The sequence below is a fragment of the Lontra canadensis genome, unplaced genomic scaffold (assembly GCF_010015895.1).
Source record: "Lontra canadensis isolate GAN:19392208 unplaced genomic scaffold, GSC_riverotter_1.0 scaffold1, whole genome shotgun sequence".
Classification (NCBI taxonomy): Eukaryota; Metazoa; Chordata; class Mammalia; order Carnivora; family Mustelidae; genus Lontra; species Lontra canadensis.
Window position 1 is genome coordinate 113342865 of NW_022630995.1, and position 24741 is coordinate 113367605.

The window sequence follows — 24741 nt, forward strand, 5'->3', positions numbered from 1 at the left end:
TTTTCTTTCACTTCTTATAAATGTTTTTTCTCCTACTGGGGTAATTTGGCACATGAAGCAAATAAAACTATCTCTACTTTTATCTAGAGTTACATACTTACCTCTAAACTACAGAACTAGTATTTTAGCTTATACATATTTAGCACTGTGTTTAAAAGTAAATTAGTTATTGGGTTATGCATATTCACTCACTCTGTGAGTTGATACATCCCTCATTTAAGGATTCTTTCCCATATTTTTTAAGATCTTATTTACTTATTTATTTGAGAGAGTGAGAGAGAGAAAGACCACAAGATGGGGGAGGGTCAGAGGGAGAAGCAGAGTTCCCACGAGCAGGGAGCTTCATGCAGGACTAGATCCTGGGACTCCAGGATCATGACCTGAGCCTAAGGCAGTTGTTTAACCAACTGATTACCCAGGTGCCTTCTTTCCCATTTTTTTTAAATGCTTCATCATGTTTTTGTTTAGGGTCTATGTCTATTCCTTTCCCATGTACCTCTATGCCCACTTCTTAAAATTAGGTTTTCTTTTTTTCATACTTCATGATTACTCTTAGTATTTGCTAATACTTCCAGCATTTTATCTAATTCTAATGTAATTTATACTTCTTTTTTTTTTTTTAAGATCTTATTTATTTATTTGAGAGAGAAAGGGTGCCAAAATCAAGAGTTGGTCATTTAACTGACTAAGCTACCCAGGCACCCCTTGCAATTTATACTTCTATATCAACAACTGAATTCAGTTTTCTCTTAGGCTCTGGACTAGTGTTTCTCAAAGAGAAATTATTCTGATCATCTGTGAACTAAGAAACTTGTGTCAAAATGTAAATTAACTTATACAAAGCTCTGAGCATAGGTCAGATAAGGTTTTTTGATTTGTTTTGTTTTGTTTTGTTTTTGGTAGTAACAGTTACTTGATGAAAGATTTGTTTTCTAGTACAAATTTGTTTTCTAGTACATTTGTACTAGAAAACTCATTTGTTTTCTAGTACAAATCCCTTTCTTTGGGGGAGTAAAACTCTGGGCAGCACTGCATTAGTACCATGTAACTGTCTACCAAATATCTCTAAACAGTTGTCCACAGTTGCCTCCAATTCACTTTTTAAAAAGTAATAATGAATAAAGGAATCCTTTTCATTCCACGTTCTCTTTTTAATGGATAGCAACATTTCAATAATGATGTTATCTTGTTCCTTAATGAATTAATTGTCTGGTGAATGGTAATAACCATAAACCCAAAACCTTAGTGGTAGGGTTTCTTCCTCTTTCCATATCACTATGCCCTCTCCCTTACTTTTATCTTACCTATTTGATTTTTAATTATCTCTTACATAAATTACCATGACCATTATCCTTGAATACTTTTTATATCTTTAAACTATTTTAGTATATGTGCTGCCAAAGCAATCACAACCTTCAACTATTTTAAATGTAATATTTAAATTACATAAAGTTTAAGCAACTTAACCTATCCTAAAAAACTCCTAAAATTGCGTTTTTCATCTGGTTTCCTTCCCTTCCAGTTCTTCTCCCTCTATATAACAGAGTTACCTTTCTAAACTGCAAATATTATGTTACTTAATTGCTATACGATTTTCCCATGGCTCTCAAATACTTAATAATAATGAAAACAAAAGGCATAACAGTACAACTACTAAGCTTATATTGAGTGCTTACCATGGGTTCACATGTAAGCATTTATAGACATACTTTAATCCTCAAAATGATCCATATACTCACAATCTTATAGATGAAAAAGCTGAATCTAAAAAGCTAAAATAAATTACACAACATTACACAGGTATCAAGTGAAAAACTAACACAGGCAGTCCAAGTCTGGAACTTTTAGCACATAGGATGAATTTTTGTTTCTCTTCAGAAGATACAAGACACTTCATTTTCTAGACCCTATCTGCAGGCTCATTCTGCTCACTTATATCTCCTTCTCAAACACTATGCCCTAGCCACACCAAACTACTAAACTCATGTGCACTATAACATGTCACTTTATTGTTCCATGTTATCTCATTTGCTTTTACTTTGTCACTATCACTCTCCTTTATACCTAGAAAATTTCTAATTATTTATTAAAAGTCAGCTCAGGTCTTCTTCTTCAGTGAAGTCTTCCATCCAATGTCCAGGGCAAGTTTAATTCCCTCAGTCAAATAATATTTTCTCAGCACCTAGGAATTCAATAAATAATCCAGGGGTGGTACCTGTCTTCAAGTAACTTATAGTTTGGCAGTAAATAGTGATAGGTGTATATGTAATCTAGTGCTACTGTGTACTAGATTGTCATGAAAAGTAGAGAAGCTATGAAAACAGAGAGAATGGGTGGGTTGCCCAGACAGAGGGCATAATGAGACGGTCTCAAAGAGACTGGCATCTAAGTAAGGCATAACACAAGTGGAAAAAAATAAAAAGAGATGAAATGGTCCAGGATAAAGGATCTTTTGGGCATATCTATTTTCTTATGTATTCTAACTATTTATGTAAATTATCCTTATACATAATCATTTGTTTATATGCATCTCCCACCCATACCTACCTCCCCCCAAAATAAGCTTACTAAGATCATATTCTCTCTTCTTTCATCATATAAGTGGCTTAGAATTGATACACCATAGCACAAAATCTAGATTTGTTAAATGTAGAAATAGTTAAATAGGGACCTAACAACAAATCACTGATGATGGAATGTAGAGAGGAGGGCAATTTCAAGAAATATTTAGCAATTTGAAATGATAGAGCTCATAGAGGTAAAATCACAGATTTTAACACAGAGCATGAGCAAGACAGAGGCAAAATCCAAGGATGCTTCTCTCTAGCTTGGTTCCTGGCAAGGAAGAAATGCAATTATTGAGGGGAAGCATGTTTAGGGTTTAGAGTACGAGGTGTCTATGAGGTTTTCAGGTTCCATTAATGAATGTCAGTGTTCTTTTATAGTTCTACATGTGTTTGGAAAGGACTTCTATCTCATCAGGCTTTAACTTGCTTCCATAGCCACACACCTACCACAGCTCTTGATTCATAAGTGACTTAAAAAGTATTTGATTGATAAACTCATAAATCTAATGGCTAGGTGTTAAAGGAAACCCTTTAACATTTTTTACGTTCTCTGAAACATTTAGAAAACCCTATTTTCTCAAATAAAATATCAGGAGCAATAAATGATAGTTTAAAATTTTTATGTGAGTTTGGGTCCTCAAGGCATATTACATTTGGTTGGGAAAGTTAATTTATGACAACACAATACAACTATGTGAAACATTACTGCTTAGAGATGAATGGTACACTGTTAAGCCAAATGCTTTCCTAATTTGACCAACTCACTGAGATTGCAGGTACATTCTAGTACAAATTGCCAAAAAGACAGGGTTCAACTAAATACAGATTTGCATTTAAAACATTATCACAGCAGATCACATAAATATATAAAAGCTTACCAAGTCTCAGAGTCTAAAGCTTAACATCTCAGACATTACTATCACCAAGATAATTTCAGAATTTAACCAATGGGTAAAATCATTTATCATCTTTTGCCTGAGCATTATTTTCTTCATTTCATAAATATATTTAAGAACCGCATTTATAGGGATGTCTGGGTGGTTCAGTCAGTTAATTATCTGCCTTTGGCTCAGGTCATGATCCTTGGGTCCTAAGATCAAGTCCTGCATCAGGCTCCCTGCTCAGCAAGGAGTCTGCTTTTCCCTCACCCTCTGCCCCTGCCCCCGCCCTGCTCATGCTTGCTGTCACTAATTTTCTCTCTCTCAAATAAACAAATAAAATCTTTAAAAAAATAGAAGTATAATACAAAGTAGGCCACCAGCACAATGTTTTACACTTTTTTATACAGGTTCTGGGAAATGCTTGGTAAATGATCAACACAGTTAGAAGCTCAAACTGAGAGTCCTTGAGAGCAAGGGGCCTTTTTGAAATTTTGCTGTTGAGACAAGTGCACAAAGACAACCAGGCTGAATAATTTGACCAAAATGCATGGTGCATATAATTTTAAACATTTTCTTTTAGGAGAAATACTGACTTAATCACAGATCAAAAATATCAGGGAAGACATTTCACACCAGCACTTATTCCTTTATAACCCATATTTTCAATAGCTCTATTGAATTTAAAAATATTGTGTTTTCCTCCTAATAGATACAACATGCTTAATTTACCACAGCGGATGTTAAGAAAATATTGGTCACTTATACGAGTTTAATCTGAAAGAGAAAAAGCAGTGGGAAAGGTATTTCTCATTTTTTTATATTGTAGGTTTAAGGTAACATAGCAATAAATCTAGATGCTTTTTAGTTGATGTGTGAGAAGTCACTGAATACTTCAGTGACTCTTTACACTTCATTAATTTTAGTTGGTGTTTCTTATTTTGCTTTTTATCGTACAAAAAAATTAAAACAAATATTCAATCTTATTAAATTTGCAAATTTCCTTGAAATAAAACAAAATATAATTTTCTTTAAATGTGATCTAACTAATGCTCCTAATGTTTGGTACTATGAAGTACCAACCACTCTACTACCAACTACCCCTAGTTCCAAAATGAGCTTTAGACATTTAATATTTAGCTGCTGAAGTAATTTACAGCTAATACCTAGGATTTGGGCTCGATAGAAAAATACAGAGCTATGTGAAGTCTTTCTAAAAAAATTACCAAGGTAATTTACTTAACTTTAACAACTATTTGAAATAGGTTATTGTTATTAGCTATACTTAGGCATTTCGTCTAATGATGGTATTGAGATACTTAAAAATAATTACTTTTCAATACATTCTGGCCTCATTTACTTAACTGACAGCATTTATAATACTTAATTTACTAAACATTCAGTGTCAATGCTTTGTCTTTTTTGTCTGAAGACTCTTATTATAAGGCTTACCTCTCAAAATCTAACTATGATATAAAATATTCCTGAATTACTGGAAACAACTAGAACAGATGGTTTCCAAAATTAGGATCACCTTTTTCTGAGGGACTGTACAAACTTAGAATGGAGGTACATTTTTTTCTGACATCATCACCATGAAGTGTCAGTTACTACACTTATCCCAGATCAAAAGAAAGCCATTCAGTTTGCCTTCAAAATCTTTCAGATCTAAGCACCTTGTAAGTGTCTTGAAAGAAAAAAAGCAAAGAAAAAAACAAAAAACAACCAAACAATGACATGCAATGTCAACTTTCTACTCAGTCTGCAAACCTTCATTTAGTTGACTCTCTCTCAGCACCAGCTGTAACCCAATTAAATTCAGCACTGCACAGGTGTTCTCAGGAATGACTAACACAAAAGCATACTTCCCTTTAGGGCTCTTAAAAAATTAGAGTTCTTTAATTTCCATAAACCTTCAAAACCAAAACTAAACAATAAAATATTGGGGGAAAAAAAGAAATTAGATACAGCAGGGGAAAAACACAATCAGCATGAGCTGTAACCCAATTAAACTGAATAGCACTCAGGTGTTTGCAAGAGCACACTCACTTAAAATTTTACCAACACAAATCAACTTTCTCTAAAACCTCTTAAATTTGATAGTGAATATCCATTTGCCTTAAGGTTAGTCTGAGATGGAAGTTTTCTGAATCAGCGTTCTTGAAAGTGAATTTCATTGTAAAATATGTAACAAAAATAAATATAGACTTTATCTAAATATTCCATCACAGGCACTTAGCATTTAAAAATACCTGTTTTAGTTCAAGAAGAAGTATTCACTACAGGTTTTAATTTTTACATTCTTTAAATATCATGCATCATGTAGAAAACTCATTTCTTACTTATGAAAAGAATCAGTAATTTGAGGTCTCTTCCCTAAATTTGACTAATTTAAAACTCAAGACTTAAGATGTTAGAAAGACCTAGTCAAATAAGTTACTATCATGTGCTATTTAATATATATTTAGAGTAGCAATAACATCAATACCCAGACACAATAGTTAATTTCTTTTAATGTAGAAATGTAAGGCTATCAGCCCTATCCATGATTCACATTTGCTGGGAAGAAATAATTGTGTCCTCATTTTAATAGAAACTTATAAGCTATTTACTCTATTGGTTTGCAAAATGTGATCTCAAATTAGTAGCATAGACGAAACTTAAAAAATTTTCAGACCTACATGACTCATGCCCCATCTCACACCTGCTGGATCAAATTCTCTGGGGCTGGACCCTAGAAATATCTTTGTTGCTTTAAATGAACCCTCCAGGTGATTTGGATGCCCTCTTAAATTTGAGAATCACTGGTCTATTCTGTTTCTGCCTCTTAATATACCACAAAAATGTAGCAAACTCCCATTCGTACCATGGTGGCCTACAGAATAAATCAGAACATATCAGCTTATTACTATTTTCCAACCCCAGTACAAATGACTAAATATAAACACATCACTTCTAAATTTCCAGATTTTTAAAAAAGTTTCATTTATTTTAGCGAGAGCAAGAGAGTACCTGAGTGCATGGAGGGGTGGGTAGGACGGGCAGAGGAAAAGGGAGAGAATCCTCAAGCAGACTCCCTGCTGAGCACAGAACGTCCCCTGGGAATCCATCCCAGGGGCCTGAGTTTGTGACCTGAGCCAAAACCAAGAGCCAGAAGCTCATCTAGCTAAGCCAACCAAGCTACCCCTAAATTTTCAGATTTTTGACTACAAGCAAAAACCATGTTTGTTTCATATATATTAGTAATTATATACCATAAATTAGCAGGTGAGCTAATATGACTCTAAGTGAAAATCTCAGAGGCTTTATGCAACTATTATCCAAAAATATCACTGTTTCACATAGATATATGAATTGGTTATATTATTCTCAAAAGTTTCATCTTGAACTGGATTGTACAATTGATAGAAATCTTCATGAAATCAATGTATGATTTAATGTAATTCAAATTTACTCCTCTTATCCAAGTTCATGTAGAAAAGAAATAAATATCACAAAGAAATAAAAACAATCTGTATAGTGTGCATGTGTTTCATGTTGCTAATTAGTTTGGGTACTTTAGCCTGCTATCTTATCTCCTCATATTACTAATTTTTAAACCAATCATCCTTATTAATATCTATAAATTCTTATATAACTTTTGGTTTCTTCTACAAAGCTCTACCATAATTAGTAAAGAAATGATTTTGTGAGTCGTATACTATAGCTGTTGGTACTGAAATTACAAATACACATTTTTGAGACTAAGTAAGGAACCAAGAGTGAGAAAAAGATTATCCAAAGACCTAAACAGAATTATACACAGTAGAAAAGATACACATGTATAAAGGAAAAATTAAATCTTCTTCAGAAAGCCAATTATATTCATTTACAAATTCATTTCAATCATACATAAGACAAATATATAGAGTTTCTTCTGCATGCTGTTTTGTCAAATAACACAAGAAATCTAGGTAGAAAATATATCAACAAAAATCTAAGCTCTCATTAATTTTAAAGTGCTACATAAACATATTTAAAATAATTTTTTATTTATAATATAATATGGGCAAGGAGTGTGAAATAAGTATCACTCCTAACATCTAGCAGAATGTGGTTAATGATACATATCTTTAGAAAATTAGGAAATTTTCAGATTTTTTTATGATAAACTGGTAAGTGTGTTTTTATATCCAGGAAAACTTACTTATACTAGAAATCATTCCTGAAAACAAGTTAAACAGCAATAATTATTCCTTCCTTACTGATCACTCTTTTTTTTTCCTAAGATTTTATTTATTTGAGAGACAGAGAGAGTAAGAGAGAGAGAATATGAGCGGGTTGAAGGGGGTTGCAGAGGAAGAGGGAGAAGCAGACTTTCTGGCTCCGCTCAATCATGGGACTCCAGGATCACAACCTGAGCTGAAAGAAGACTCTTAACCAACTAAGCCACCCAGGAGCCCCTATTCTTTCTTTTTTTATATCACTCTTTCTTCTTTGCAGCTTTCTATAATAATTTTTCTCTTCCTAGAAAGTGCAAATAATCCATCAAAATATAAATGATTAAAATTTTAAGAAACTACTCAACTTTTATAGATTAATCTTATGCTGGCAACATAAAATCAGTAATAAATTTTCATTAGATGATAATATGGAAGGTGTAGGTGTATTTTACATATATATATATATTTTATATTGATAAAAATCATTTCGAGGAGAAATCATAAACCTAATTTTACTTTACTTTCCTTTTTTGTTTTTTGACAGACAAAGATCACAAGTAGGCAGAGAAGCAGGCAGAGAGGGAGGAGAAAGCAGGCTCCCTGCTGAGCAGAAAGCCCGATGTGGGGCTTGATCCCAGGACCCTGGGATCACGACCTGAGCCAAAAGCAGAGGTTTTAACCCACTGAGCCACCCAGATGCCCCTACTTCCCAAATTTTTACTTAGTAAGATAATCTTATCTTTATTTGTTTAAAATGAAATTACTGTTTATCTTTCATGTTTAATGGGAATATATATATTGCATAAATAATTAACTCAGTAATATAATTTTAACTTAATATTGATATTATCAAAAATGAACATGCTGACATATTTTTCAATGGTATGAAATGTGTTACTTTATAAATTACTTTCTTGCCTTTTTTTTCTCAGTATATTGTTGGGGACACATAATACGTATAAACTTATTAATATGTTTATATATCAATATATTAAATATGTTAACATTAATATATATTGGTATGTTAATATTAGTAAGTTAACTTCTAAGGCATGTTACTTATCCCAAATATTAACATTTCTATGGGTATAAATACTTAAATTTTTAAAAACAATATAAACCTTAAAATGTTAAGAAAGGAGAACACTTAGCTGTAATTATTTGAGGAATAAGATTATGCAAGGAATAATTTTTAAATACAGCATCTCTAAAAATTCTTCACAACCTCTCAGTTTGCTAGTGCAGAGAAAGGGTTAAAAAGAGATCACATATTTTCTTGCGTTCATTCTGATGTCTACAACTACATGTTAATACGAGTTTGTATATTATGCATTTAAAAAAAAGTAAAACAATGATACTTGATTTGAAATGCCTTCTAAGAATCAGGATGATCAGGTAGGGAAGAACCTACAGGAGATGAAGAAGGTTCAGAAAATAGTCATAAGATCTAAGTGTACCACATGAGAACACAAGAATTATGTTTTAAAAATATAAACAGCGGTGAAATGTGTAAGCCTGATGATTCACAGACCCGTACCCCTGGGGCAAATAATACATTATATGTTAATAAAAAATAAAAATGTAAACAGCAGGAGATAATTAAATATGGGCTTCATCACTACATCTCTTGTAACCAGGAGAAAACTGTGTCTACTAATTAGATAACTTTTTTTTTTAAGATTTTATTTATTTATTTATTTGAGATGCACAGAGTGAGAGAGAGAGAAAGACAGAGAAAGCGTGAGCAGAAGGTAGAGGCAGAGGGAGAGGGACAAGCAGACTCCCCACTGAGCAAGGAGCCTGACGCGGACTCAATCCCAGGACCCTGGAATCATGACCTGAGCCAAAGGCAGATGTTTAACCGACTGAGCCACCCAAGCATCCCTTAGATACCTTTTAAAAAGTAAAGTTAATGCAAATATAAGAAATTATTTTACATTGTGGATATTTTATTATGTGTTTGATAAACATTTGTTATTTTAAAAACTTTTTTTCTCTTTTCTAGATCAAAAGACTTAAGTTCCTGATTGATTAATTACCAAAGATTTAAGGGCATACAAGAATTTATGTAACACCTACCTAAAAATAAGTGCACAGCTTTAAAATAACACCTTAAAACTTATGTCATCTCTTCCTAATGGATGTAGATGTTGTGCTGCATGTTCTAACTCATAATGGTAATGTTTTGTTCCTAACATCTTATGCAGTAGAACTAGAATTAAAAGAAGGATAGATCATACAAACTCCAGTGTGCATATTGGTAATGTTTGCCATTGTTTGAAAGAACTCCAGTGTAACTCTCATTTAATCGTGTTTTCATTTCAATGAACATCAGATCACTGTTGTGTATGTGTTTGGTAAAGTGAGTTCTAAATATATAGATTCAGTCATCATCATTATGAGATGAAAATTTTTAGTAATGTGTTCAAAGAGCTTTTTTGAGAGCACAGAAATTTATGGAGGGACTACTACATTGTTTCAACACAATATGCATACATACTTGCAAAGTGGTTCTTGCATTATTTATGGAGGCATTTTGTTTGCACATACCACATTTATTCACTTTTAAAGTTGTGGGTATAGGCGAACAAACACACAGATGAGGATTTTCTTAAGAGACAATTTCCTAAGAGCCACTTCTTTTCAGGCATTAGGAAGAGGCATCTGTTCTTTAAAAATTGTACACATTGAAACAATCTATTTACCAAAGCCATTTTGGACAGATAAAATGTATCCATTTTATCACTTACTTGAATACAATATGTTATTAATTAGGAATTTAATAACCTATGTAAACAAATCACTAAGAAATGCCTACCATTTGACTTCTGTTTAGAGAATTATATTCAATAACCTTTCCTTTATAATTTAGCATATATATCTATCATCCAATCTATATTTATTGAACACTACTATATCATAAACTCTGATTTCAGTCCATTGATGAGCAAGTCTTCAAATATATTTACTACACTCAATTTTTGAGTGTTTGGAGAAGTACAGTGAAAGGAGAATTATAAAAAAATATAATTGTGCCATGTAAGTACAAGAAATACATAGTGATAGGAAGTGAAATGGTCACTAAGAACAAATATAATGAAATAAACGCAGAGGGTTAAAAACTAGGTGGAGAAGGGAGATGATTCCAGGTATAACAAACAAACAGTGTTTGTTAAAATTTTACTGCTAATAACAATAAAATATTTATTGAATACCTAATAAAGTTTAATAATCTAAACCCCTCTGCTTCTCCTTACTGCCAGCAATCTCTCTCCCACTCTCTCTCAAAAAAATAAAAATAAAATCTTTAAAAATTTTAGTAAAATTTGGTGTAGGGTATGACCTATGGTCTCCTTAAATTTGGTTTGACATTTCAGAATTCTATGATAAGGTAGCTACCTAAGGTAGTGAGATATTATGTCATTTCCTCAAATGTTTAGATATCTTACATACATATCTCTACATATTTTTATAATATAAACTAGAGACTTCATCAAAAGCACTCAAGTCTTTAAGTGGCATTATATTAAATGTCAGTTATGACATGTCATTTTATTTTTAAATGTGAGGATTCAAAAATGGTTAGAATGAATGATTACTACCATTATTTGAAATTTATATAATAATTATGAATTTAAAAAGTTTTAAAATTTATCTGAGGATATAATCAAATACAAACCACTGGGCTGCTAGTTCATAAGTGAAAGTCAATTTGGACTGTTAAAGGCTAAAAAACCTAGAGAATTGGAAAGCAAGAATACTGAGATTATTTGACTTATATAAAGTTTTCTTCCAAATCTGCATTTATTCATGTAGTTTCCCTTCATAAAGTTAATAAAGAACATAAAAAAAATATTTTATATTATTGAGTAATTAATTTTTTGTTTTTGTTCTTGTGCTTTGACATCATGAAGATATGGCTGCAGGTAATTAGATGGTCTACTTGTAAAATTATCTAAAAACATTTGTATTGGGCATTTTAAATCCATAGCAGAGCAGGGCAGAATGTTCATAACTGTTATACCCATCACTGAATCTCAGTCACAGAAAGATAATCTTTTGTTTTTAAGAGTACTCTTCTGCAATTCTGTACTTTGTTGATGCTTTTATATATTTGAATGAGATATAAGCTGTCAAAAAAGCATCATCTTGGGGCCTGAGTGGCTCAGTTGGTTAAGCATCTGCCTTCAGCTTATGTCATGATCCTAGGGTTGTGGGGTCGAGCCCCGCGTCAGGCTCCCTGTTCAGTGGGAAGCCTGCTTCTCCCCCTCCCACTGTTCTTCCCTGTTTGCATCCCATTTCCCACTGTCTCTCTCTCTCTCTGTGTCAGATAAATAAATAAAATACTAAAAAAAATTTTTGATTATACACATTAACCTCCATCTAAAAGTCAAAACTATATAGAAAAGTATATTCAGAGATGTATCATCCCCTCCCCTCTTCGTCCTACTCCATATTCTATCCACTTGTTCTGGCTTTCTCAGGTGAGCAAATTGGTTTTTTTTTTTTAACCTTCCTTTTTATTTTTTTAGATTTAGAAGTTAATATATAGTCTCTCTTACACTTTTTTCATTTGTTTCTTAACATTATTTCTTGGAAAAATCACACCATATCAATCCAAAGATACCTTCCTCATTCTTTTTTATAGATGCATGAAGCTTCACTGCATCTATTTACTGTAGTTTTATTCAACTAACATACATTTGGATATCTTAGTAATTTCCCCTATTTTACAACTACAAATAATGCTTCAATGAATAACGTTATCTGTATGTATTTTTTCTACTAGGCATGTATCTTCTGGATAAATTTCTAAACTGGGATTGCTGGGTGAAAGATAACTGTCCATGTAGTTTTCTTAGTGATGGCCAAATTCTCTCCCATAGGTTTTAATTTTTTCCATTCCCATATATAATGAATGAAAATACCTGCCTCCCCACCATTTTACCAGAAGAGTACATTTTTAAATTTATGAAATTTTGATATCAGGGGTATCTATCTCAGTGTAGTTCTACTTTTCATTTCTCTCATTATGACCAATATTGAATCTCTTCATATATTTAAAAGCATTTTGAAATCAGTTTTGGTGTATATCTTTTGTAAATATTTTCTCCCAATTTTTTTTTTGTATTTTGACATTATTTAGAGTATATATTGTCATACAAAATTTTTATTTCTATCTGGTGAAATGTAGCCATCTTTCATTTTAGAGCATCTAAATATTTATGTCAATATAGAAAGCATTTCCTTACTCCCAGGTTATATTGGAATATACCCTTGTTTTTCTTTTAGAACTTATAGTTTCATTGTTTACATTTAGTACTCTCATCCATTTTGAGTTTGCCTGCTCATAGTATGAGGAATGTGCCTAATTTTATCTTACTCCAAAGTACCTAATTTTATCTTACTCCAAATGATAACTTATCTTAACAACATGTATTCAATTTTTTTATTATTTCAAATCATTTCAGAAATGCATTCGAGAAATATGACTTGACATCCTATTGTATTTTACTCTCCTGCAATAAATGGAAATATTCATTTATTGATGTGTTTCTTTAAAGATTCTGACTGTCTTTTCAATTACTTTAATGGTTTCCTAAAATAGAAGTTTTTATCTGCAATACATTTCCACTAACCATGGCTTCACTCAACCAAACTACAAATATTTTATAGACCTCAGTTTTATGTTTTCTAACCTCTAGTATAGATCCAATTTAATATCACTTATTTATAGTGACTCATTGGGATCCTCTCCCATAAAAGAAGACTAAATTAACCAGCAATATTTAGTACAAACATTCCTTATGTAACAGTTGGAAACCTGAACAACAACAACAAAAACTTATTTTAGTGACGGCAACTAAAACAGGAATAGATTACCCAATGTGAGCTAAAACTGGTTCTCTAACAAGAACTGCCATGTTTCCTCACCCACCCTCCATAATCGTCCTACAGCAGTCTTTGGATTTGAAAATTGACTTTAATACTGAGATCCCTTAGAGACGTTTGTATTCTTTGTGATTTATAAAAGTGAAAATCATTCTGCTTCGTACCTAATAGTTGTCCTTCAAGAGGGCAACAAGTTTCTATACAGTAGCAAAAAAAAAAAAAAAAAAAAAATTCAGGCTATACTCCTCCTTTATCTTCCCTTTATGTATTTAATCTTGTCTCCCATCTTCAAATAGAAACATATAAAGTATAATGGGGATTAGCATCCTTTTTTTCTGTACAGAACAGGATCATAAATATTTTAGGCTTGCAAGCCATATGGTCTTTGTCATAATTCCTCTACTCTGCCATGGTTGCACAAAAGTGGCTATAATTTGTCCTGAAGAATAAGATTGAACTATTTGTCCTAAACTCTTTAAAAGTTTTACTATTATTTACACCATAGACTAGGTTCAATGAAATTTAATTTATTGAAATAGAATCATAAATTCAAAAAATCTGCTCCCAACTTGAGGTTTTTAGAAGGAGTAATGTCTAGTGTGTATAAAAATCTCATGTTTGGTATTGCATCCTTTTAATTTACTAGGTTTAACCTTGACGTGTCCCTGGGAAAAGAGAGGGAAGGGAAGGGAAGGGAAGGGAAGGGAAGGGAAGGGAAGGGAAAAGAAGAAGAGAGCAGAGGAGAAGAGAGGAGAGGAGAGAAAAACAGAGGAAAAAAAAATACCTTGAATCAGATAACATTTAAAAAAAATGGTTAGAGAAGCTTGAATTAACTAGTGGGACACCTCAGATTAAAAATGTGTTTAAAAACTAAACATACAATGACCTTCTAACTGGTATTTGCACTCATACACAATAAATGAATATTCTATATTGTTTTCAAGTGAACTAAATGTTTGGACACCAGGAGGTAGTTCATAATATTTTCTTTCCTATTTGCCACAAAAAAAAACACTAATTTTTTTCTGTTATGAATTTATATAAAGTTCCAAGTATCAAAAAATAAAAGTCATAAAGTACAAGTACAAAAGGTTTTATCATCTACCTGTGGGCCTGCAAGGCAAACTGATACTTTCACCAGTTCGCTTTCTTAAGCTTTGAGCAATTATTTTTATTTTACTTAAGGAGCTAAATCCAACATAGGCTACTTCATTTATATGCTAGAACACCATGAGATGAAGAATTTCTGAAACAGATCAGCAATCCATGACTTCATATTGACAAACTACCTTACTGCTGTACCTCAGTTATGTTTACAGTGGTTTATCTCATTCAGAGTATATAGGTTCAAATTTAGATATTACTATTTATAAGAATCCATTACTTTCCATTCAGAGGACTTAAAAAATTACCTCCTTTATCGTTTTTCATTATGTTTACTGGACCTATTGTAGGAAACTAATTAAGTGAATTTAAACATAGTTTTTTAATGTAGTTAGCCATAATAGAGATAATCTTTGTACATTTTTGTGTGACCACTTGCTTCTGTTTATACCATAGGCATCTATTTTGAGAATTAAAATATAAACAAATTAAAAGCAAAAAAAATTTTTTTACAGATTTATTAATTTATTTGAGGAGAGAAAGAGCATGCATGTGAGTGAGTGGAGGGGCAAAGGGAGAGAATCTTCAAGCAGACTCCTCTTGAACAAGGAGCCTGAGACAAGGCTTGCTCATGACCCATGAGATCATGACCTGAGCTGAAACCAAGAGTCAGATGCCCAACCAACTGAGACACCCAGACTCCCTGAGCAAGTTTGTTTTTTAAAGAAGAATGGAATTAAGAAAAGGGAAAGGACATATGGTATCAGAAGAAAAACAATATATTTGTAGTGCATAATTAGAAAAAGTAAAAGGAGTTAAATCGAAATTTACCTGGATCTTGGAACTTTATTTCTGCCTATAATGAAAGAAGGTTATATGATAGGAGTAATTGGAAGAGACAGCCAAATCGGGATGTTATTGTATACACTATGTATTTTAGAATATTAGAAAAATAAACCTCTATTACATAGTGGTTATCATCTTTCCAAATCTGAGTAGGGTGATAAGAATGTTCAAACCTGTTGTGTAAAAGTACCAAGTTCTTGACATATACAGAAACATGATTATACTTTTAATCAAAGGCTCAATTAATCAAGAGTCACACAAATATATAGATACATATAGAAATATGTCAAAGATAATTTTAAATAAACATCTCTTTTTGTAAACATTATAAAAACCATATTGAATATAAATATATCTGTACTTCCCTGAGGGAAAAATACAACTAACACTTATATTGTGGAATTCTGAATGATTCTAAACCTTAACCCAACTTTTTCATGTGCCCTCTGTCCCTTTCTTCTTAAAATTATTGGCATCAGAAGGGGTAGACTTGGTCCTTTGGATAGAAAGTTTTAAGGTACTTTCAGGTAAAAGAGGTTTCTTCTTTAAACTACAGAATTTGTGTAATCTCAAATTGCAAGTGTGTTTTGATTTATGAGACTATAAATTACCTGGAACTAGAGATTGTCCAGAATGAAAATTATTAACTCTGTTACATTAAGTATAGAAAATTATACATTTGGGCTTTGGTATAATTTAGCTTTGATTCCTGTATTTCTCATTACATTTTCTGGTCTACTTTAGAACATGAATCAAGTAAAACTTGTTTCATTTCATGTTAATTACTTGAATGTTGGCAACCTGTGTATTATACATATATCAACTGTTATTTAATAAAATGTTAAATAACTAAAAAATACTGTTTTTCTTGACCATTTTTATAAGTGAAGACAATGTGGAGAGAACTAACTTGGATAGTTAACATTTGTATCCCAAATTAATTATCCCCTTTAACATTTATAGAGCATATATTCTTTGTGATTATAGAATTAAAATGTCTACTATCAATTTTAAGAAGCCATAATTATACTCTATTTTGAAGTAATTGTTCAATAATCCAAAATTCAAAAACTACTGATTAATTGAGACAATATGAGGTACTTTTGACCTAGATAATTTCTAGTTTAAAGGGTTTGTCTAATTGATGACAAGTCTTCTATCTATTCATTAAATATTCACTAACAAATTACTTTGTGAAAGATACAGAGGAAAAGGAAATTTAAAGAACTTAAAGGAACTCAAATCCTGGAATTACTACTCGAGAGAAAATGATAACAAATAAAAAAGGAATTGCTCAAAAATTCCTATACATTGCAAAAATGTGGAATTACATTATTCAGTTTTGCTGCAGTAACAAATAATCCCACAATCATAGTGGCTTACAATACCAAATATTTCCTTCATATTTCATGTTTGCTGCATCTCTGATCTACATATTGTCCTGTTATGTTGTCTAGGCTGAAGGAGGAGGGGGTATGCCATTTCCATGGAAGAAGGAAAAGGGCAAAAGAACTGATAGAAACTAGCTGTCCCCATTAGCCCTTCTCTTGAGATGTGACATTAAATCATACCCATGCCTATTCCATTGGCCAAAACTGGTTACAGCACCTAAGCCAAAATCAACAGGGCACGGATAAAAATTCTGCCTATAGATCACACAGAAAGTCCCATGGTAATGAATGGGGAATTGGACCCTTTTTATAAGAGAGAGGATTACTATAACCAATAAGGCAATCTGTCATGAAAGGATTCTGGTTTTCCACCATGGTGCAACTTAGGAGGCATCTCCTCACCAAGAGCACCTCTTCATGCTTCTTATTTCTAGAATTAGTCCATTTCCTTATTTGTATTACATTGACAAGCTGAGTGGACACCCAGCTAAGTAAACTCTTTAGTTCTGAAAAACTAGGGATGAATTTTATACTTTCTATAGGGAAAAATTTTGTGAACTTTATAGTCATTCTGTTTCTTTTCCCTCACCAGTATAAGACTGATTGAAATAAGTGAAATCACTACTAAATGAAAATATATTAATTACAATGCTTGATTAGTGAAAGTATATGACAGCAATGAAGACTGGAGACAAAAGGGATGGGAAGAATAAAGTTCAATAGGGAAGAATTAAGTTCTTCCCCCAAAATGAAGCATGATGGAGGTTTGATCATATAACACATAACTAGTGTGTTTAAAAAAGAAAAACAACTAAAATGTATGTTTTCAAGCAGAAAAAAAAATGTGTAAATCTGCCAAGAATTCAGAAGCAATATTAAACTGGTAGAGGCAAACAGGAAAGAAAAAATACACTACACATTTAACAAGTCTGTTGTTTTGAACATTATGGTCTTCCTGCTGTTATATTTGCTAAAGGGCATAGAACTATTATTAAGTAGAAGGCAAAAATCACAGTGCAGACTAAATGGAGCATATTACTGTGAGTAAATATTTGAGAACACTGAATTTAATATTAGCTTCTATTGAACAAGAGCAAACTTCAATGTCAGTTATGGATTTGACCACATGCTTGTCTTAAGAGTTCTAGTTACCTCATCCAACACCCTAGGGAGAAAATAGAAGGGCCTGGCAACAATGAGACAAAGTTGTTTCATTCAAGCTAAGAAATTATTTCCTTAAAATTCATCCACCCATAGGAAAGTACTACTATTATTTTTAACAAATATCCACACAAGAAAATTTTATATACTGCATTTATTCTCATATATTTTATATAATAACAGATGCTAAAAATAAATGCCATCCAAACTAGGTAAAAATGGAAGACTTTTTGCTACTCAAGACATTTCCTGAAATCATGCTAGATTTGCTAGGTCTTGCTTTAGAATGTCTGCCACACGGAGCTCTTTATAAAATATTCGCAACAACCTAAGGGCCAATTCCCGGTGATGCCCCACAGGATAATAATAATAGATTGTGAGCATGTAATTCACAGATATCCAATACATAGGAAGCCAATAACTTAAAGACGACAGCCAGGTAATACTGAGAGAGTAAATCATTGTTAGTGGAAGGTAAAGATGAAAATCCATGATATAGTAATATGTGACAGTGACCATGATGTTCCCTATATAAGAAAGTTATAAAGGAGAAGAAATTTTGACTATGCAAAAAAGCCTACCCGTAAAGAGAGAAGACAACAAACATGAAAAGAAAAGCAGATTTCAGAAAAAGGAACAAAGAAAGATTGAGAGAAAACAATCTCAAGAATTGCTTAGGTTCAAGTTCTATTGCCAGAGCACTTGTATCTTACAAAAAAACAAAGAAACAAACATTTCCTTTTACCAGGAACTTCCATGAATATAATCCTTATAATTAAAGACCCCAAATAATATATATGACCTATATTTTGACTTTTGTCCCTAAAGTATGACTACCGCAAATCAACTTATTAAGTTAAAGAATGATTTTCAGTTACAAAATAAATGCAAAAGCAAATAAAATATAGAAATTGTAAATGGCAAACATAGTGTTTACTGTGGTATTAATCATGAATGCTAAAATTATATTTTAACAGTATGAGATAAAGCAAATGGAGAACTTAATAATAAGCAAATGTCATTAAGAACCATTTAGGGGCACCTGGTCAGCTCAGTTATTTAAGCATTCCACTCTTAATTTCAGCTCAGTTCATGATCTCAGGGTGGTGAAAACAAGCTCCCCCTCACTCTTAACATCAGGCTCCAGACTGGATGGAGCCTGCTTAACACTCTCTCTGTCCCTCCCCCTTAACCCCTCCCCCCACACTCTCTCTTAAAAAAAAAAAAAAAAGAATATTAATTCCCTACAATGGTTACATTCTGAGGTTTATGGAGCATCCCAATCATCAGAAAGTGTCCCTATGCAAAGTGACTGACATATAGTAGGCACTCTGTGAGATCTTATTGGATTAATTAATTAAGAATAGATTGTTCAAATAAATATTTATCACACTAACATTTATGATTATTACATTTTCAATTTGTTTAATAATTGCATGCATTATGAATTCGGTCTAATTCTATTGAACCAAACCAAAAACACACTGATTATCTCAGTGTGTCAAAGCATTCTCTAAAAGAATTTTTATGTTAATTTAAAAAACCACCTACTGTGTATAGTAGGCTATGAAAGATACAGGATTTGATGTATTGTTAAAAACAACACTTCATATTTGCATTTTACGTGGGAAATCAAAAATACAAAACGCAGTTCATGAAACATTTACTGGAAAGGTGCATGCTGTTAAATTACTGATAATGAATAAAGTTAGTTTTTTAAAGACTTATTTTAGAGAGAGAGAGAGAACAGAGAGAAGGAGAAAGAAGACAAGCAGACTCCCTGCTGAGTGGAAGCCTGATTGGGGGGGGGGGCTCGATCTCATAACTCTGAGATCAAGACCTTAGCCAAAATCAAGAGTCAGAGGCCTAATTGACTGAGCCACCCAGGCACTCAAAGAATAAATAAAATTATTGCAATAAGCCAACAATGTCAAAAACCAGAACTTAACTGTTCAATATCTAATCTGATAGCCAGCCAAGTACTTACCCACCCCTCCCATGTCATTAGCAACTCAACAAAAATTTACGGAGCACTCATGATGAGTTCTTCACTGTCTTAGTGAAAAGTAAGCAAAATATAATCCTTTCTCTCTTAAAATTTACCTACTAGTCTGCTGAGTCAGAAAAGGACTGTTTGTATGTATATATGGATAAATGGGTGGATGCAGCCATGCATGCATAGACACATGTATTGCTTACTTCAGGTTAGCCGATTTATAAGGCTACCATCACGTTCCTTCAGTGCCCCAATACATACATATATGGAAAAACACTGAAAGCCTCTCTCGAAGAACTAAAATGCTAATATCCAAGCAGAATACACTATGTACAATCTGCCCAATTGGTATTTTCTACTGTTGATCTCCTATATTATGGATACCATGTTAACTTTATAATAGCTGGAAGATTATTTTTGTAAGATTGGGAATTATACTACTAATAGTTTTCCCTGTATCTTTATAAAATCTTGTTAAGGTAAACATCAAGGAAAAATTGAGAGTTAATGGTGATAGTTGTTGTATTCACAACTTTATGACAAATATTTTCAAAATTTCGGGGAAATGGAATGAACAATAGCAAATAATTATTTCACAAAGAACAAGTAACCATAGAGAATAACCTGAATTATGGATCTTCTGTACTAAAAGAGAAAAGACCTAATAAAATATTTGAAGAGGTTAACTCACAACTGTGTTAAAAATCTTTTTAGACTAAATATGAGAATTAGTTCTTCATATAACATCATACAGTTAGGATCGTGTTCAATGGAATTTTTAATACACTTTTCTTTTTGGATAGCCAATAGCATTCATTAGGGGGAGTTGCAATAAACTGCCAATCTCAGAAACACTCCCTCTCCAATAAATTAAATAATAGCTAACTATTGGGGAAAATGCATCTAGTTACTAAAGTGTGATGTCATTAAATAATATTATGCCAATATTTTACTTAAGGTATTAAACCTTAAAATTGAGTGCATTATTTCCAATGAAAAAGTTTTATAAATTTAATTTAAAATATCCATAGAAGAATTTTTGTATCTCAAACAAAAATGAAGCTAACTTTGAATTCTGAACTGAGGAAAATCTGTTACTAAACTATGTTATTTAGGTTGGGGCAGGGCACCTGGGTGTCTCAGTCAGTTGGGCATCTGCCTTCAGCTCAGGTCATGATCCCAGGGTCCTGGGATGGATCCTCATATCAGGCTCCCTGTTCAGCAGGAGCCTGCTTCTCCCTCTCTTCCGTGCTCATGCTCTCTCTCAGTATCTCTGTCTCTCTCTCAAATAAATAAATACAATCTAAAACAAGGTTGGGGCACCCGACTGGCTCAGTCAGTAGAATACGCAACTCGTGACCTCGGGATAGAAATTTCAAGCCTCATGTTGGGGATAGAGATTACTTTAAAAAATAAAATAAAAGCTTTAAAACAAGGTAAAAACACAAACCAAATTATAATTTTCTAAAGACTTAATAACTGTTTTCCAGTTGACTCTAGTAAACATTTCTGCACAAAGATTATTCAGTTCTTACTATAATATATACTTTCTGAAAAGTTCATGTGTATTCTGGAATCTATGGAGTTAAGTTCAAAATATGTCAGTACTACACCAAAATGTGCTGAGACATCAAGGAGACTCTAAGATATGATCAATGCAATAGATTAAGACCTAAATCAATGACTCTAATAAGAATCTCATTTATGACATCCTTGTCTGCATCCAAAGTTAGATGGTCCCAAAATAAAAAGTCAGTTGTTCCTAAATTAAAGAAGGGGAAAAGAAAAACAAAAAGATAGTTTCTGACCTGAAAAAGAAGTAGTCCTGCCATTTAAACTGAAGATAGCAGTAAGATTTTGATAAAAAAATATACATGTGCCTATATCTAAATTAATCCACGTAATGGATTCATTGATTCCTTTAATGAAGGAATATGATGTAAATATATCTCGAGGGTTCTTTTCCAAAAGCTAACTCTAAATGTGAATATTTTATTGAGCTCTGAGTATCTGTCAGATACTGCTATGTGTTATATTTATAAAGCTTTCCTTAATTAGAAATGGAAGGGAAAGCGGAGAACTTAGAGGACACTAACAGCAGCCTTCTTCCCATTTTGATTCATTCCTTGACAAGTCAGTTTAGTTACTGAATCAGCTGTTTTACCAGTTTTTTTCTTCAGTTATTTTCGGCAACTTCATATTTTATGTCTTCTCTTCCTCATATTTTGTGTCATTCTCTTACCTGTATATATTCTATGCTTCAGTCAGGCTAGATTACTTCTATCCCTAATTCAAGTTCACAAAATTTTATTGCAAGGAAGTCACTCCACTACATGTAAGCTATAGGTCATGTCTTCAAGAATTTTATAGACTTCTAACTCAAAAGCAATTAAGCTAGAAATATGTTTTGGGGTATAAAAGAGAGTATTTTATCTACCCTGACTTCTTGAAGAAAATGATCCCAGGATGCAAATTGGATGGGAAATAGAAGAGTATCTTGTGAATGATAAAGAGAGAGCGTATCAGACATATGACAGTATCTTCAGAGCTGAAGGCAGCAATCCAGGATTGAAACCCAGCTTGGATTTTTTTTTTTTTCCTCTTAATGATAAGTGTAATAGTCTCTTTCAGAAGCTCACACTGTAGTCGAGTACATCACTAAATGCTGTTTAAGATCTGAAATCTTCTTACCCCAGATATCCTCAATTTTTTTTCAGATTTCTCAGAGATGCCTTTCCTAACCAGCATTATAAAATAACAGTCCCAAATCCTGACTGCTTTATTTTCCTTTCTATAATTTTTCACCACTTGCTATAGTATATTCATTTAATTGTTCTCTGCATCATACAACTAGAATACAAGGTCTGCGAGAGCAGGAAATTTGTCTAGATAAGTAACTTGGCTTATATTTAAATGCTCAATAACTATTTTATTTTTAAAAAATATTTTATTTATTTATTTGACAGAGAGAGAGAGAGATCACAAGTAAGCAGAGAGGCAGGCAGAGAGAAAGGGAAGCAGACTTCCTGCTGAGCAGAGAGCCTGATAGGGGTCTCAATCCCAGGACCCTGAGATCATGACCTGAGCTGAAGGCAGAGGCTTGATCCACTGAGTCACCCAGGCGCCCCTGCTTGATAACTATTTTCTTTAAACGATGACTGAACAAATGCTGGTCTTCATAGCAAAACCACTTCAGGCTCTTCAAACCCATGTTCCTAAACAGCATTAACTAGACTCCCTTTACCTGCTAATATATTCTTCACTCTATATATCTTGCCTCTGTTAATAAATCCTCCACTCTTTTAAGTATCCATGAAAACACACTCCATTGCCACCATACCCTATTATTTTTAGTTGTCCAGGCTGAATGATTCTCTCCACAAAATCTCCTAGATCTTTCTTACTTTGATCCAATCCCATTGCCACTATGCTGCTGAAGGCTCTAACCATCTCTCATCAATAGCCCTTCTCTCTAAATAATAATAATAATAATAATTTAACTAAATTAAGAAGTTTCTGCCAATGTTGCTTGTTCTAATCTCTCATGTCTCCCATCCAAAATTCATATCATGTCACCTTTTTCTAATTATTTCTAATTATTTATGTTAGACCACAAGAAATACCAAAACTCATTAAACTTTTGAGATTTAATGAATATCTCAATATACATTTTGGCAAAGTTAATAATAAGAAATATGTAAGTAATTTCCTCCTTAAGCTAATAAAATGTATACGTAAAATATTAGTTTCCTGCCTAGTATCGGCTAGACTCTCAGTAAAGGCTACTTTTCTATTTCTCTGTAAGACTTGGTGTCATCTTTCTGGATTTTGCTCTTTAAGTCTTGCTTAAATATCAACCAACTTGAGAAAATTAAAGCATCTCATTAACTCTAACATTAACTTTCCATCTTAAATGAATCCACATAATCACACTATTTAAGTCTGTCTTTCTGGCATATTCAAAATTACCAGCTCATATGTAACCTCCCCTATCCCATTAGAATTCTTAACTCAGGTAACAAAAAATCAACTTAACTTAGCTCTCAGCAGACAGGAATTTGTTGGCTTATATAAATGAAATGTCCATTGAACAAGAAAAGTTGGAATAGTATGTTAAATATTAATGTTCTCTCTCTCACTCACTCAGTATTCTCCTCTCCCCCTCTCTGCCTCTCTTCATCCAGACCAGTGTCACAATCCTTCTCCTAAATCAGTCACTACAGCTATCACCTTCTCCTTGGCTGAACCTGAGGTGCCTCTTCCTGGAGCCCAGGGGTGGAGTGAGACTCATCCCAAACAAAGCACCTAGAATAAGTGAAGAAATTAGTCACTTGCCAGAAGAGCGTGGCTTGGTGGGTAAAAATTATAGATGTCACTGTGTTTATTAAACCTGAATGACTGAGATACCCACTTTTTGTTCCCCCTTGAACTAGTATGGAACCCAATTTTATTTATTTTATTATTTGCTGATTGAAGGTTGGTCTCTAAATCAACCAGCACATAACACAGTGAATAGCATTTAAGAATTCTCTTAATGTGTATTGAGTTTAAAAAAATTTTCCATCATTTTTCATACTGTCTGTATGCACATTTACTCATTTGTTTCCAGAACAAATCTGAAAGAAAAATGGCATTGGCATGCTTATTTTGCAGATACAGAGTACAGAAGTGTCTCCACACATCAAATGCATGGCATATTCCATT